Below are 17048 nucleotides of genomic sequence, written 5' to 3'. Positions count from 1 at the left end.
CTGGAAAAGATGGTGGATTGTCTGTGGTTATGAACGGAAAGTCACGCAGTTGCTGCCATATTGAATATTTTACAAAGCGCTCACATGCTTATTTTAGTTTGTCTGGTGCTTTCATATATCACATTACGTTGACAACACTTCAATCTCTTGAATGGTATGCTTAAAGATGTAATTGTATTCTTGTTTCACCAATTAAATATCAAGTGAATAAGGCAGAGCCACGCGATGACGATGGATCGACTGCGGTTGTTTACCCTATGAGTAAAAATATTGAAAGTGTCATGGAGGTATGTTTGCACTGCACATGGCTAGACTTTCATAAACCACTGTTTAACCTTAAAATATGACCTTAATTTCTAATTTTGGAGAAAACTCTTACTTCAAAAGGATAGTAGAGGTCTCAAGCTGTTGCTCTCACCACCGATGACTCATGAGTGGTGACCATCTCCCGTGTCAGGATATGTTAATGTACTTTTTCGGAGGGTGGATCCACAAGCGGTGAAAAATACTAGATCAGCAAGTCTAGTCGGTTGTTTCCCCTAGCACTGATGCTTTAGTATTTTGAATTTGCTCATTGGCATTAGGCTAGGTACTTCAATACCAACACTCGATACTAGAGTTTTAATGCAGTTCTAGCCTATTAGCCAAAATTACCGTTAGGCTAATTCCCTACTTTGGTACAGCAATATTCACTTGCCGTGTAGCCTAATATTTGCAATCCCCTGGGCTAAGGCCTTCACATGTTTCCAATACCTAGGGCTAATATACCCAGTACCTTACCCCTTACTCTACTTACCCTACTTACATTAGCCTCATGGTAAATCTATATTAGGTACTAGTATTCCGCGGCGGCCTCGACTATGGCAGTTGCGGTTTTCTATGCAGTTTTACCCCCAAAACAAGAATTTTAAGTAATATTTATTCTGACGGCTTTAATTAACCCCCAAGGCCTCGAACTAAACACGGCGCACCCTCATTATAAGAATTTTGTTAAAGTGAACTTACATCAGATTACTTATTTGTTCAGTAAACTTGTCTTGGTTATGGTATTAACTCTTAAGAGTCCAACAGGTAATAGGGATTAGGGAACGAACTTTACTCTCATTCAAGTTTCAAGTAGTGTTAGTAGTAGTAGTAGGCGGGATAAGCCTTTGAAACGGCTCCCTTGCTTGTTTTATTTTATTCCTCCTTTGTTTGAGTTTTTTCTCTCTGAAATATCACAATTCTCTTAGAAATTCTTTCATATAGTAGTAGCAGTAGTAGTAGTAGGTGGGATATGCCTTTGAAACGACTCCCTTGCTTCTTTTATTCCTCCTTTGTTTGTGTTTGAGCTGCTTCTTTCTTGAAATACCACATTTATTTTATAAAATCTTTCCTATTCTCCACTTTCTCCCTCAGTAAACTACCAATAAGAGTATATTTGCTACTAATTCCTCTTTATTTTCTTGATATGGTTGCTGCATAAAGCTATATCTATTTCTAATTCCATTGTATGCTGGACAGTAAAGTAAGAAATGTTCTAAATTTTCATTTTGTTCCTCACAGTATAAACATTTTGTATCTTCTCCTTTTATCCTATTTCTATCATTTAATCCTCGCATACCTAGTCTGGCCCTACTGATCAGCATTGCTTTTTCAGTGTTGTCATACCAGATTTCTTCGCTTATGTTTTCTTTATATTTTCTGTAGATTCTTAACGTTGACTTTTCATTCATTTCTTTCTGCCATGTTTTTCTGTCCCAATTGTTTATCATTTCTCTTAGCTGTTTGTCTTAAACTGCTTCAATTTTACTTAAGTTTATGTTTAGTTCTTTCATATACTCTTTTACTTGCATTATCCAAGGTGTTTTTTTCATACTGATCCATGGTTATCTCATATAGGAGCCTATTTCCACCACTCTTCAGTGTATGTTTCAGGTAGAATACATAGTTTATTCTTGATATCTCTTGAGTGGCAGGAAGAGTTCCCTATTTCAGAACTTAACGCACAACTTGATGTGTAACTTGGCACTTTCAAAATTGCTCTATATACTTTATTGTCTATCTTCTGAAATTCATTTATAGTTTTCTTGTCAAGTTTCATGACTTCCATTGCATACATGAAGAATGATGGCATCGCTAGTCCTTTCCAGTACAATTTTCCTATTTTTACTCTGCTACATCTTTTATTGATGACTGCATTAGCCATATTTGCCATCTGCTTTGCTTTAATTTGGGCCCTTTTTATCTGTTCTCTGAAGCAGTCTTTCATGTTGTTGATTGTTACTCCTAGGTATTTAATATTCTTAACCATTTTTATTCCTTCTATGTGCTCCATATTCTCCACATCATCGACACTGTACCAGTCATTGTATATTAGCGTATTATTCTTGTCCTTGTTTATGTTTAGGCCACATTCACTTGCGATTTCCATATGGGTTTTTATTGATTTTGTTACTTCTTCTAGTGTGTGTCCTAGTATTAATCCGTCGTCTGCATATAATAGTGCCACTATCCTTATTACTTCATTTCTAAAACCTTCTGCTGTATTTTCTATTATCAGGTACGTTATTAGTAGAAAGCATATGGTTGAGCCATTGCATCCCTGTCTTATTCCATTAGTTACATTTAGCTCTTTTTGTTCTATATTGTTAAGGCATAGGCTTGTTACATCATTTGTATATATCTTTGCAACTGCATTTATTACTTCTGCAGGCAGTCTATATTTCATTATGACCTCAATGAGCTTTTTTCTATTAACTGAGTCAAATGCTTTTTGGAAGTCTATTGATACTACAAATAATGGGTCCTTTCTTCTGTACGTTGCTTGTATGCAGTATTGCAAGACATAAATTATCGATTCCTCTCCTTTGTGCGGTAAAGCCTGATTGCAGTTCATTCATTTTTCCTATATTTCTTATATGTTTTTCTATTTTGGTTCTCAGGATCCCCATGAAAATTTATATGATGCATTTGTTAGAGCAATTGGCCTTAGATCTTTGACTGTGGGGTTTTGTTTTTTTGGGCGTAAGTGTTGTTTTTTTACTTAAACCAGCTTCTCTGCGTTTTCCTGCCCTTCAGTATGTCATTTAAACATTCTACCAATTCTTTTTGAAGGTTGTTACTTTGTAAGAGTAGTTTGAACAGTACTGGCTTCATTCCATCTGGCCCTGGTGCTTTATTTGCCTTCATTTTCTCAAGTTGATTTTTTACATCTTCTTCTGTTATGTTGATTTCTTCCATGGGTCTAATATCTGTCTCTGTTAGGTCATACACTCCATGTATAAGTTCCCTTAAAGATATATGGCATTTCATCTGCTGTCCTAATCTTTTCACTATTTCTTCCATGTCATGTTTGTACTGTTCTTTCTTGCTTTCATTCCATATCTCTCCTATTTTTTCTTCTTCTTTTTGGTATATTGTTTCCCAGAATTTTACCAGCTCTTTCCCTAGGGTTTCGTCCTTCATCTCTTGCTTATTTTCATCGAATATTCTTATCCATTCTTTTTCTGATGTGGTCTTTCCTCTCAGCATGTCTATATATTCCCAAATTTTCCTGTTTCTGTTTTTATCATTATCTCATTTCTAATCTTTTCTTTATATGCTTTCTTTATTATTATCTATACTTTTTGTTTTTGTTTAAGATATGCTTCTTCATGTAATCTTTTTCTTCTATTCATGTGGCTTTCCTTTTTAATTTGTTATATATCCTTCGTTGGCTTATTTCTTTCTTTATTTCCTTGGTGACCCATACTGGTTCTATTTCTTCTTGCTTTCCTGTCTTTAACCTTCTTGATTATCTTCTCAAGGTTATTTGTCTTTGCTTCACTCACTGTTTCTTCCAACTGGGTTAGATCTCCTTTTATGTCTTGTTGGCTTGCTTTATACTCTATATATTCAAGGTATTTCCTGGTAGACTCTTCTGTAACTTTCAAATATTTGATTTCTTTTGTTTCATTTCTGAATGTTTTCCTTACTTTAGTGTTCATTCTGAATTGGACCTTTATGAGGTGATGGTCTGATAGGTCATATTCATATTTTCCCTCATCTATCTCCATACATTCATAGTTTTTATACATAATTTGGTTGACTAGGGCAAAGTCTATAGCGCTGTTCTGATCTCCTCTACTCCAGGTTCTCTCTCCTTTGCAGCTGGGATCTCCATTTAATAGCGTTAGGTCATATTTTTCCATTAGGTCCATAACATATTTTCCAATTTGGTCAAGTTCTTGGGTCCCTATGAAACCTAAATCCCCATTGAAATCCCCAAGGACAATCACAGGTAGGTCTGTGGCTTTCTCTATTGCTACATGTAAGGCGCTTATTATTAGTTTATTTCTTTCTTAATCAGTAGTTGACATGTAGACCAGAATTATGTTAAATATTGCTGTTCTATAATTAACCTTTACTATTAGAATGTCTTTGTGTTCCGACTTTTCTTTTTCCATCTGGATCTCTCCTTTGGTTCTATACATTATCAGTAAACCTCCTCCTTTGGTGTCGTCTTCATCTCTCATTGAGTCTGGCACTCTGATGCTTGTTGGGAATAGTCATTTTTGCTGTTTAAGGTGTGTTTCTGTGATGCACATAATTGCGTTTTATTTTGTTATCTCCACTAGCTCGATTATTTTTGCTTTTGATAGTCCTTGGGTGTTTATAAGCTTTATTTCAAGATTTCTTGATGTATCTTCTGTCTTGCTCACTATCTTTTCGCTTTCTCTATTTACAAAATTGCTTCTACCATCTAACCATTTATCTATCTTTTGCAAACCACTTTTTTCTTCTAGGTCTAATAGTCTAAGATTGTTACTAAAGTTGATTCCTTCACCTACCTGCCCTAAACTAATTTCCCTTCTTCTACTTCCTTCCTCAGAGCTCTTAACATTACTACTAGATATTTTATTTTCTCCTAACTCTAAATTATTTACACTCCTAAAAATATTATTACTCACTATCTCTACATTATTTACAATTCTATCTACTTTACATTTTTCTACCTCTTACTCATTTACACTTCTAACAATTCTATTGTTTCTATCTATATTCCCCTGGACTTCCTTTTTAGAGCATTCTAGTCGTCTGAAAGTTTTCCCTTCTCTTCAGCTCTCCCTTACTTATGAACCATTCTTCCTCTTTGTTATCCTGCTTTTTCTTTAATTCAGATCTTAATATGCTATCTTTTTCTCTTCCTTTAGCAGTCATGTCTGGAACTATAGATATTTTTTTTTTTTTGTAAATATCCTTCTTTGTATTCCTTAGCAGTGTGGCACTTTTTAATATGTTCCACTTTTCCCTCTCATGGCTGAGTTTTACTAGAAGTGGTCTGGGCCTTGGTCTGCCTATCGTCTCATTTTTTGGTCATTGTTGCAGTCGTGGCCTACCTAACCTTACTACATCTTGAGTTACGCTACTATAGACAAGCACTATTTTCCCTCAGTAGATCTACAAATAAGAGTATATCAGCTATCAATCCCTCTTTATTTTCCTGATTTGGTTGTTGCACAAAACTATATCTATTTCTAATCTCATTGTATGCTGGACAGTACCCAAGTAAGAAATGTTCTAAATTTTCGTTCTTTTCCTCGCAGCACAAACATTTTTTATCCTCTCCTTTTATCCTATTTCTATCATTTAATCCTAGTGTACCTAGTTTGGCCCTACTAATCAGCATTGTTTTTTCAGTGTTGTCATACCAGACTTTCTTCTTTGTTTTCTTTATATTTTCTGTAGATTCTTGAAGTTGTCTTTTCATTCATTTCTTTCTGTCATGATTTTCTTTCCCAGTTGTTTATTTCTTTTTATTGTTTATCTTTAACTGCTTCAATTTTACTTAAGTTTGTGTTTAGTTCTTTCATATGTTCTTTTACTTGCATTAATCCAGGGGGTTTTCTTGTTTTCACACTGATCCATGGTTATCTCATATTGGAGCCAATTTCTACCTCTCAAGCGTATGTATCAGATAGAATAGTTTATTCTTCATATATCTTGAGTTGCAGGAAGAGGCCCCTATTTCAGATCTTAAAGCACAACTTGCTGTGTATCTATGAGCTTATAAAATTGTTCTAGTATATACTAGATTGTCTACTTTTTGTCATTCGTTTATGGTTTTCTTGTCAAGTTTCATGACTTCCAGGGTATACATGAAGGATGGCATCGCTAATCCTTTCCAATACAATTTTCCTATTTTTACCCTGCTAAAGCCTTGACTGATGTCTGCATTAGCCATATTTGCCACCTGCTTTGCCTTAATTTGGGCCCTTTTTATATGTTCTCTGAAGCAGTCTTTCATGTGATTAACTGTCATTCCTAGTTATTTAATCTGCTCAACTATTTTGATTCCTTCTATGTGCTCCATGTTTTCCACATCGTCCATAATATAACAGTCGTTGTATATTAATATATTACTCTCGTCTTTATGTTTAGGCCACATTTGCTCGCTATTTCCATAGGGGTTTTTATTGCTTTTGTTTTATATTCAAGGGTGTGTACTAGCATTAATCCATCATCTACATATAATAGTGTCACTATCCTTATAGCCTCATTTCTAAAACCTTCTGTTGTACTTTCTAGTTTTTCTATTATTAGGTACGTTATTAGTAGAAAGAGCATGGTTGAGCAATTCCAACCCTGTCTTATTCCATGAGTTACATTTAGCTCTTATTGTTCTACATTGTTAAGGCATAGCCTTGTTACATCATTTGTATATATCTTTGCAAATGCCCTTATTACTTACCTCTGCATGTAGCCTATATTCCATCATGACCTCAATGTTTTGTTTTGTCACGGGTGGATTTTTCCCCCACCAAGACATTACGATGAGAATAATACTAGGTGCTATACATATGCACTGTTGTCAGTCTTCTTGCCTGGAGACCAGGGTCGGAGAATGGTACTGTGTCATAGTTGACTATGAGTATGAAGACTAATGACTTTTATGCTGCCTAAGAATTAGGGTAGGCCTGTCCTACCTGCTACTACATGATATTCCTTGTGTGTATGGGTCTTATTGCTGATGAGGCCAGGTGATGTCTTCCCACTGGGAGGCAATTGAAGTGCTGATTTCCATTTTAGGGGTAAGGTACGATGGTATTGAAGAAAATTCCTGGTACTCAGCTCGTTTCTTTATTATTCATTACATCATGCCAAATTTCTCCCAGGCCTCGTCTCCTGGAGTTGGTTAATTTACCTAGTCTTCAGAGCTCCTGGACTAGATCCCTGGAAATATTCATTTTATTTTATTTTTGATTTCCAGAAAACAATACAAGTGAGTAGTTTAAAAAAAATAACTCTTTATATTGAGACCTCAAAAAATATATCAACTACATACTATGGGAATTGTTTTTTCTTCATAATAGGATAAGTATCAGACGTGGAGCAACCCTGGAATCAATTAATTTACAGTAAGGTGTAAATCATTTGATACCCTACTCCACACAGTATTAACTGTTTGTACATAATATATGTCAATGGATAAGGCTATCTGAAAGATTTCTGAGAAAAACTTAAACAAAAATGAGGTAAAATTAAGCTACAGTGCCCTTTAACAGGATATAGTCTAGCCTAGGCCTCTTCAGAAATCGTTAAGGATAGCCTATGCAAAGTTTACATGGCTGATTTTTGACTAGGTTACAATAGGCCACAAAGTTTGGTTAGTTTAATGAGGGTACAGGCTTAGTCCTATGTAATCAAGTTTTCCATGAATTTATATATATATAGCCTAACTGTATTTACCAAAAACAGTCATAATTCCTCATTCAAAAAGGATTAGTCTAGGGTAGGCCTTCTTAAATTACTGTATAGCCTAGTCTAAGATCATGATCGGCAGAGGAAATTTCCAAGTTAAGGCGTTGCAATCATGTTTGACTGGGCAGGCAACTCTGCACTTGAATCCTCGTCGGCTACTGTTCTTTCATGATAGTGATCTGTTCCAACTAATGAACTAAAGGTAATATTACGACTTTAAAAGCTTACCTTGCAAGGGACAGATAATAATTTGTATTAATAATCTGGTAAAATAGCCAAAATGAAGGGTGGACTGGTTGACGTCTTCTCACACGAGAGCATTCTGATTCTTACACGTTTTCCTAATGTTACCAAAATGCAGACGAAAGATTCAGGACTGGCCACACTGCTATGCGCATACACAACAAAACGAAAACATTTTACAGTTCCAATCACTCTTACAATAGTAGTGTAAAGATATTGGAGGAGGAGGATGAATCAATTCCTAAATAAATCACTAATAATTAAAGGAATATTTTTCCTATTACAGTTTCATTAACGGAATCAAATGCTTTTTGGAAATATGTTGATAAGTTTCTTGTATGCAATATTCTAACATATATAAAATGCCCTTTGTGTGGAAAAGCCTGACTGCAGTTCATTTATTTTTCCTATGTGTCTGATATGCTTTTCTATTTTGGTTTTCAGGATCCCTATGAAAATTTAATGTTACATTTGTCAATGCAATTGGCTGAAGATCTTTTACTGTGGGGTGTTGTTTTTTGGGTGTAAGTGTTGTTTTCTACTTAAACTAGCTTCTCTGTGTTTTCCTGCCTTTCTGCACGATGTTTAAACATTCTGCCAATTCTCTTTGAACGTTGCTACTTTGTAAGAATAGTTTGAACAGAACATGGCTTCATTCCGTCTGGCCATTGTGCGTTATTTGCCTTCAATTTCTCGAGTTGATTCTGTAGATCTTGTTTATACTGATGTGTGATTATTCCTAGTTTGGTTCCTAGGCGCTCACTACACAAACACAGTTGCAGGCAAACTAGACAAATTATTTGAGGTGAAAAGTTTTATTTCCTTGTTTACTTTCCTCATTTTGAGTTTAAATTTACTTTATGCTATCCCAAAATGTTTATTTTAATTCATTTATATTATCTTTGTTCTGCAACAATGACTTGTTCCCGGTTCCTAAGCGTTCACTCCACAAGTTCCTGGTTAGTAGTTCCTAAGCGGTCACTCCACAAATACAGTTGCGGGTATAAGAGTTTACATATATATATGTGTGTGTGTGGAATGTGTGTTATTCCATATATAAAAACTAAATTAAACCAATGACCCAAGGGTTCACCGATTAGCTTGCAGATGTGTGATAGGAACTGATAATATAATGTAGACTAAGCCTTGACGTCTTATATCAGCGTCCTGGTTTGTAGTCACCTGTGGTCATCAAATCCATTGTTGTGTAAACCGACCACAATGCTTTTGCTTGAGAAACCATGTTGACCTATAACCCACAGACCGGGCTACATGACTTCGTCTCATATGTTCGTCTGTATGTATGTTCGTATGCTGAGCTAAGGTTTGCTCTCTTATGATTTTGTAAATGCATTGTAACTCAGAACTCTACTTCCTCTCCTAGAATCAAGTTCTCTGAACCACTTCTTGCCTCTACTCAAGAGATGTAGTTTCGCAAATATATTGTTAAGTTTACCAACATGAGTTTGAAACGTCTTCGCCTTTATACCCAGAGAAGATAATGACGAAACTTAGAAATTATCATCGCAATCGATGATACTCCGACGAGGATGGGAAGTATACAAACAGATACTTGCGTATATCATCGCAGGTCTTAATAACCAACGGGATGCCCTGTTAGGCAAGGCCCAGCCCCTACACGGGCACACACCACTGTTTATGAGGTAGAAAGCTTTATTTCCTTGTTTACTTTATTCATTATTTAGTTTAATTTTACTTTGTGTTACTTCAAAATTTTTATTTTAATGCATGTCTATCATCCCTTTTCTGCAACAATAGTAACCCCGAAAACATTACGGATGTTTCTAAATTAGATATAATACACTATTAATTTCTGCTTTAATTTAACCCAACTCTCTTTCATTTCTTTTTCTTTATAGCTGAGGTAGAGCTGTGCTACTTAGCTTTGACATCCATCACTTTCCTGATTAAGAGCATTCTTAATTCTGAGGGCTATCCTTATATTTATTAATAGATTTGGCACTATGCCAAGCACTGAGTCAACTTAGGCCATTCACCACTGAAACGAAAATTGACAGTAAAAGGTATGAATGGTGTAACAGGAGGAAAACCTCGCAGTTGCACTATGAAACAATTGTTAGGAGAGGGTGGACAGTAAGATGGAACACAGTAGTTGCAGCTAGGGGCCGAAGGGACACTGCAAAGAGCCTAAGTAATGCCTACATTGCCCCTACCGGAGCTATCCTTATATATTCCCCGTTTTCTGTTAGGAGATTTCAGTGTCCCTGAATAAATGTTCGGTGGTGTCCTCCACTCTGCATATTTTCCAGACCTCGTCCTTAAATTTACCCCAGGAAGTTAGCCTTAAGTTCAACACATTCAGTTTGACTTTCATTATGATACACGCGTCCTTTGTTTCCAGTTCCATTAAGCAGTACTTGTTTTCCTCGAAGTTATCTACGAACCTCAGCCTTTTCATTTCTTTCCTCTTTTCCTTCAAAGTCTCTTGGATATCTTGGTTAATTCTTATCTTTATTTCCCTTTTCAGTGCTTTTTTGGCATATTCTCTCATTCCATTAATTTCTATATTATATCTGGTACATATGTAAGACATAGGGTTTTGATTAATAATATATTGTTCATGCATTCTCTGTAACCTGTGGAATGTGGAGGACAGGGCAGAGTAACGACCTGAGGGTAGCTGATGAATGAGATTCTAGGGGTGGCGTGAGATAAAAGTGCTTAGTTCAGGAAGTCAATGTACGACAGTTTATGAACTCTTCTCAAAGTGCATTTGTGAAACTAGATGCAGCTAGAACCGCGAGGTGCTAGCGAACTGTGTGTTCGTATGTGCGTGTGCGCCTCTTCTGTTAAAAGCGTTCATACCCAAACCTATGGGAGGGATTTTGACAGAGGGCTTCGAGTCATAGGCAAAGATGCCGTGGCGTTCGCCGGGGGAGTTTTTTGTGACATAGTGTTTAGTGTCCGGTTGGGAATGGGTAAGTGTTACCTTTACTTTAGCCAAAGGGGTGGCTTGTTTGATATCTTGTAAGATGTTCCATTTTGTTAACTTTGTCTTTAAACTTGTGTGTGTACTTACCGGGATGTGTTCTGTATCTTTGGCAGACGGTTCTGGATTTCGGGGGAACAAAAGAGTTCCCAGAGTAGAGGTGTGGACTTTTGGGGCGACTTGACAATGAGTAGTTTTAAGTTAGTCTGTAAGACTGGATTACTTAGTTAATTGATTTATTCTTGTAAATAAACGTTATGTTATGATGCAACTCTCTCATTTTCATTACCTGTTAGAATGGAGAGAGAGAGGTGGAGAGAGAGAGAGAGAGATGGGGTGATTGCCGGGAGAGAGAGAGAGAGCCTGTGTATGAAATGGGTGTGGGGGTCTGCCTTCCGTCTCGTGTCCACGCTTACCTTATGAATGACTGGAGGGATAATTCCCCCATGTTTATAGTGGTGGCAGACGGTTAAAGAGGGGATATGAAAGTTTTCTTGCTTTTCTATGCCTAGGAACGCCAATGTAGAGATGGTTGGCCAGTTAGGAAAAAGGGGTAGAGAAAATGTCCGTCCGTGAGATGGGGGGATGAGGAAAGATTTTCTATTAGGGTCATCAAATTTGCCCGTACCGAGATTCTTCAGGGTGGGAGTCGTGAGACAAGCAACTCAGTCTAGTTCATGAGTGAGTGTTGCTAGGGGTCATCTCACCGGTCGCGTGTGTATTGTGCCGACGAGATTTACGCGTTTTTACGAAGAATTTCGAGTTCTTTTTTCCCATTATGGAGTGGTGAGTGTTAAACTATTGTTTTGAAGGAGAGGGTTTTTGTTTAAATATTTCAGGGTTATGGGATTGGTTCAAGAGGTCAAAACAATTTTTTCTTTCCCCATAGTGATGTGTTTTCTTGATTTGCACGTGTTTGTAATAGACGTATGCATTCGTCTTTGTTTAAAACATAGGAGTGTATTTTTCTATGCATGGGAACTGTGCTTAGATAAGCATATTTGGCTTAGTGACACAGAGCGGCCACAATTTTACGGGCTCAGCATATTGCAAGGGGAGTATGGCCTGCCTCGGGGGGATAGTAGCATGGGAGGTACCACTAGCCTCACTCGAGAGATAGTGCAGGGATGGGGATACTACTGGTATGCCTCGGGCTGTTCTGCCGCTCGACTGAGGGGTTGTTCTCAGGGGGGGAGAAATTTTTTTTCTCAGTGTGGGTGAACTCCCCCTTTTCCTTTTATTTTCTTAGTGTTGGGGATGGATTTGGCCTTGACATTGAATGCTAAGATGTCAAGCTGATTGATTAGTTGATGAAGTGAAATGCCCGTAGAGTCTTTTTTTAAGAAAAGATTTTTTTTTTTTCTCCCTTGGATGAAGAGAAAAGAAATAAAAAGAGATTTTCTTTTCCGTGAATGAGGGGAAAAGTAGTTAACATGCACGGGATGTGTTATATGTTTCTTTGTGCCTTGAAAGACACAAATATAAGGGGGATACACAGATTATTTTTTTATTGTGTTGGAGAAATTACTTTGAAATGCCGATGATTGGTGTTGTATCTGTGTTGTGTGGCAATGGTGTTATGTCATGGTGTTGCATGCTGGAGAAATTGTATGTCATAGGATTCAGCAATAAATGTTGTATGCTATTTGAATTTCACCCTTACTTGAGATTATTGCTATGAAGAGTTATTATTATTATTAATAATTATATACTTGAGATGTGTCACGGGAGGTTTGCCTAAGTATAATTATCATTACGGGAGAATTGTTTTACGAGAGATTTGAGATATTTCATGGGAGATTATTTAATAATTATTACAGATAATTATTCAGGGATAATTATTACAATGAATTAATGGGAGAAGTCTTGTGTTAATTATTTGTTCAGTTTTTGTAACTTTGGAGAATATTTTCAGTGATTCACGGGGATGAGTTTTGCTGAATCTTGATGAATCTGACTGAATCTTGGTGAGTTGTGTGAAATTTTGCTGAATTTTGTGCTGAATTTTTGGAGAATGGACAAGCATTAACATTGGTGATGTTTTTTTGTACTGATACTGATGATTTTTTTTGATGATAGCAATTTTTTTTTGGTGATTTTGTGATAATGATATTTCTGATACTGATTTTTTTTATACTAATACGTGGGTGCCGTAATGCTGTCAAGGGAGGTGAAATCTTTTGTGATTATGGGAAGAACTAACAACACATTATTTTAGTTTTTTTTTCTTTTTTTTATGAGTTCAGCAGATAATTGCTTGACATCTAGTGAGTTACGGGAGATAGTTAATGGTGCCGTTGATTTTTCTTTTCTCCTTTTTTGGAAATTAGCCATCGCTGACACAAGTTTTTACCAAGGGTGAATTTGAATTTATTTTTTCTCTCCAGTTGGTGTGGATATTTTTTAATGTCTCAGTTCATGACTTAGAGTCATTTAAGAGAAAGTGTTCGTGTTTTAGCTATTTGATGCTATAGAATAATATATGGGAGAATATTTTTTTGCATAGTTTTGAATGCATACGTAATGGCACTACATTTTTTTCTCTGGATATTTGTGTTCCAGAAATTGTGAGTTTTCTTGCACAATACCTTTGTTGTATTTGTGACGACTTTGTGAGAGATAGGAAACTTGGTTAAGTTTTCTAATGGCCTATGTCGTAGTGCATATGGAGAAGTCTTGGCTAAGACACTGTGAGTTGGGAGTTCTGTTATAATGACTTGTGGCACATTGGTGATTTTTTCTAGAATTTTCTAGACAGTTTTATTTGCCGAGTTTTTGCCCTTTTTTAGCAGTTATGCTAAATGGAGTGAGTTTTTATAGTTTTTACTATAACATTGAGTTATTCTCTGGAGAATGGAGTTAGATTGAGATATAATTTGAGTATTATTTTGGAGAGATAATTGGGAGGTATATTATTTTGGAGATATTGATATATATATGGGAGATATATATTTTTTGGCCATTTTTGAGTATTTGCCTAAGATGGATATGAGCTATGTTTAGTTCAATTATTTTGCAGCCATCTTTGTTGCAAATGGAGACACATATTTGGAGATTATGGGGCAATATTTGTGAGTGTGTGAGTTAGTTGCCTTGAGTGCACATTTTTTGGAGATATATTTTTTGGAGCCTTGTTTTGTTCCACATGGAGTTATTGGGGAAATAGAGGTAAATATTTTGTATTTGCCGAAATAGAGGTGATTATTCTCTATTCCTGGAGTGGTGTCTTTTTTCTACTGACATGTGGCTATTGGAGAAATAAGAGAATAATATAAGGGGGTTGGTTATTAACCAAATGGAGGAAATATTTTTATAACCGGAGGGTGTTATTATTGATATGATGTCTCATAATGGAGTTGGAATTAATCTTGGGCGGGTGACCCTCTTTTTGTGGTTATGGAGTTTTTTTCGAGACAAGAGAAGATTTCTGTGGTTCTCTTTTTTGATTTCGTGTCTATTTAGAGGCGAGTGGCATTACTGCATTACGATTCCTATGGAGATGTGTGTGATTTTTTATGTTCACAAGTGTGTTATTTTTGGAGAAATATAATTTGGGGAAAAGTCATGTTGAGAGAATAAGTCTTCGAGACAAATTTTTGAACACATTAGTCATATCCTGGAGTTAATTCTGTGAAATGTGTCAGTTAGACTTTTTTTCTTGAGAATCATGAGTTTCCAAACTTATGTGTCTGACTAGACAATTTTTGCGCTGTTGTTAGAGCATGCGTCCGCAGGCGATTTTTCTGCTGACAGGCGGTGTGCTGAGCGTGTGCTGATTCTTCTCCTCTGATGGTGACAGATCAGAATTTTTGCAATATCTGGAAATGTGGCTATAGCATTTCACGAAAGCGCATGTGTGAGAGTTTGCTTTCTGGCAAATTCCGGGGCTTTACATGGAGCATTTCTTGGGGAAAACGCGGGAGTTATGCATATTATACATGTATTATGTATTTTGTGATTGGGGAAATCTACTTGTGATTATTCCTTTTTTTTATTATTTTTCTTCCTTTTCCTAAGAGATATATGATTGGGGATTAAGCTTAAGTAGCATTTCTTTTTTGGACGGGAGATTTGATTTTACCGGTAGATGTAATTTTTCTGGGGTTGTTACTCAAGTAATGGGAGTTTGACATTAAGTCTCATTGTGATTAATTATTGAGCAGTAAAGGGGTTTTTGCTGTTAAAAGTTGGAGATTTTTGCTGATTTTGTGGGTTGTTTAGATGTCAGAACTTAAGAGAAAATTTTTTGGGTCTGGGTGTTACGTGATTCTTTTCTTTCTTGAGCTCGTTACGAATTTTTTTTTTTTTTTTTTTTTGTGAGCACATTCGAGTTCGAAATGTGAGTGCAGAATTCCGTGGAGTTGCTGTGATTTCTGAGTTGTGTGTGTGCTGATGTGCGAGTTTGGAGAATTGAGTTGGAGAACTTGATGTTTCTTTTTCTTAGAGAGTTGTGATAATGACTTATCATTTAGTAGTCATATTTAAGGGAGTTAATTGGGAGACGTTCAGTTAGTATTTCTGACTTTTTGAGATCATTGTTTGATAGAAGTAGTATGTTTGGGTTAATTTTCTTAGATTGACCAAAGACTTGACTGACATACTAACACACACCCGCCAAAAGTCGTTCCCCGACGCCAGCAAGACGTCCACCAGCCGTGCAGAGAGGTTGCTGCCATGTTGTCCAGGGTGATTACAAGTATTTCCATGATGGGTGTTCGAGAGAATTCTACAGCGTGTTTTTTGGGGATCTACAAGAAGCCGTGAGAGTCTTCTACGATGAGGGAGGCATTCCGTCTTCCTACAGTTGCTACAGCCTGCTATAGCCTGTTGCTGTCTGTTCAGCTACTTGCAGACAAGCGAAGAGGGATATTCAAGAATCCTAATGCAGAAAATATGAGAGAAAATGCGTTTTGTGTTATTGGGAGATAAAGCGTGATAAGACTTTATTTTATAATGCCAGAGACGTGCAGTTTTACTTGTTTTGTTTTAAGCCGGCCAATGTTTTATATTATATAAGCAATTTTGCTAGGCGGGAGCTAGCATATAGGTGCGAGGCCGAGCAATCTGTAAGACATAGGGTTTTGATTAATAATATATTGTTCGTGCATTCTCTGTAACCTGTGGAATGTGGAGGACAGGGCAGAGTAACGACCTGAGGGTAGCTGATGAATGAGTTTCTAGGGGGTGGCGTGAGATAAAAGTGCTTAGTTCAGGAAGTCAATGTACGACAGTTTATGAACTCTTCTCAAAGTGCATTTGTGAAACTAGATGCAGCTAGAACCGCGAGGTGCTAGCGAACTGTGTGTTCGTATGTGCGTGTGCGCCTCTTTCTGTTAAAAGCGTTCATACCCAAGCCTATGGGAGGGATTTTGACAGAGGGCTTCGAGTCATAGGCAAAGATGCCGTGGCGTTCGCCGGGGGAGTTTTTTGTGACATAGTGTTTAGTGTCCGGTTGGGAATGGGTAAGTGTTACCTTTACTTTAGCCAAAGGGGTGGCTTGTTTGATATCTTGTAAGATGTTCCATTTTGTTAACTTTGTCTTTAAACTTGTGTGTGTACTTACCGGGATGTGTTCTGTATCTTTGGCAGACGGTTCTGGATTTCGGGGGAACAAAAGAGTTCCCAGAGTAGAGGTGTTGACTTTTGGGGTGACTTGACAATGAGTAGTTTTAAGTTAGTCTGTAAGACTGGATTACTTAGTTAATTGATTTATTCTTGTAAATAAACGTTATGTTATGATGCAACTCTCTCATTTTCATTACCTGTTAGAATGGAGAGAGAGAGGTGGAGAGAGAGAGAGAGAGATGGGGTGATTGCCGGGAGAGAGAGAGAGAGCCTGTGTATGAAATGGGTGTGGGGGTCTGCCTTCCGTCTCGTGTCCACGCTTACCTTATGAATGACTGGAGGGATAATTCCCCCATGTTTATACATATATTCCACAAGCTTTTTGTCCAACATTGCCCATAGGGGTTCTTAACTGATCTTTTACTATTTCTTTGATTGATCTTTTCCCCAAATTTATGAAGTGAAAAGCATTACTTTCTTCTATTCAACTCTGTAGGCTACTGGCCATATGCCAAACTCTGCTATAATTCCCCAATACTCCATGCCC

At 36.9% G+C, this 17048-nt stretch overlaps 1 protein-coding gene across 2 annotated transcripts in view; it reads right to left on the bottom strand.

Annotated features, from left to right (window-relative positions):
* LOC135221736 (succinate--hydroxymethylglutarate CoA-transferase-like) overlaps positions 1-1173 on the bottom strand; it is a 108362-nt gene extending 107189 nt beyond the window's left edge. For both annotated transcript variants that reach the window (XM_064259536.1, XM_064259537.1), the window contains exon 1: positions 1006-1173. The gene's annotated coding sequence lies outside the window, so the exon portion shown is untranslated. The remainder of the gene's footprint in view (positions 1-1005) is intronic.
* Positions 1174-17048: the final 15875 nt, after the last annotated feature.

Source organism: Macrobrachium nipponense, chromosome 3 (genome assembly GCF_015104395.2).
Source record: "Macrobrachium nipponense isolate FS-2020 chromosome 3, ASM1510439v2, whole genome shotgun sequence".
Lineage (NCBI taxonomy): Eukaryota > Metazoa > Arthropoda > Malacostraca > Decapoda > Palaemonidae > Macrobrachium > Macrobrachium nipponense.
The sequence above is the reverse complement of the archived record's forward strand: the minus strand, read 5'-3'. Positions and strand labels throughout refer to the sequence as shown.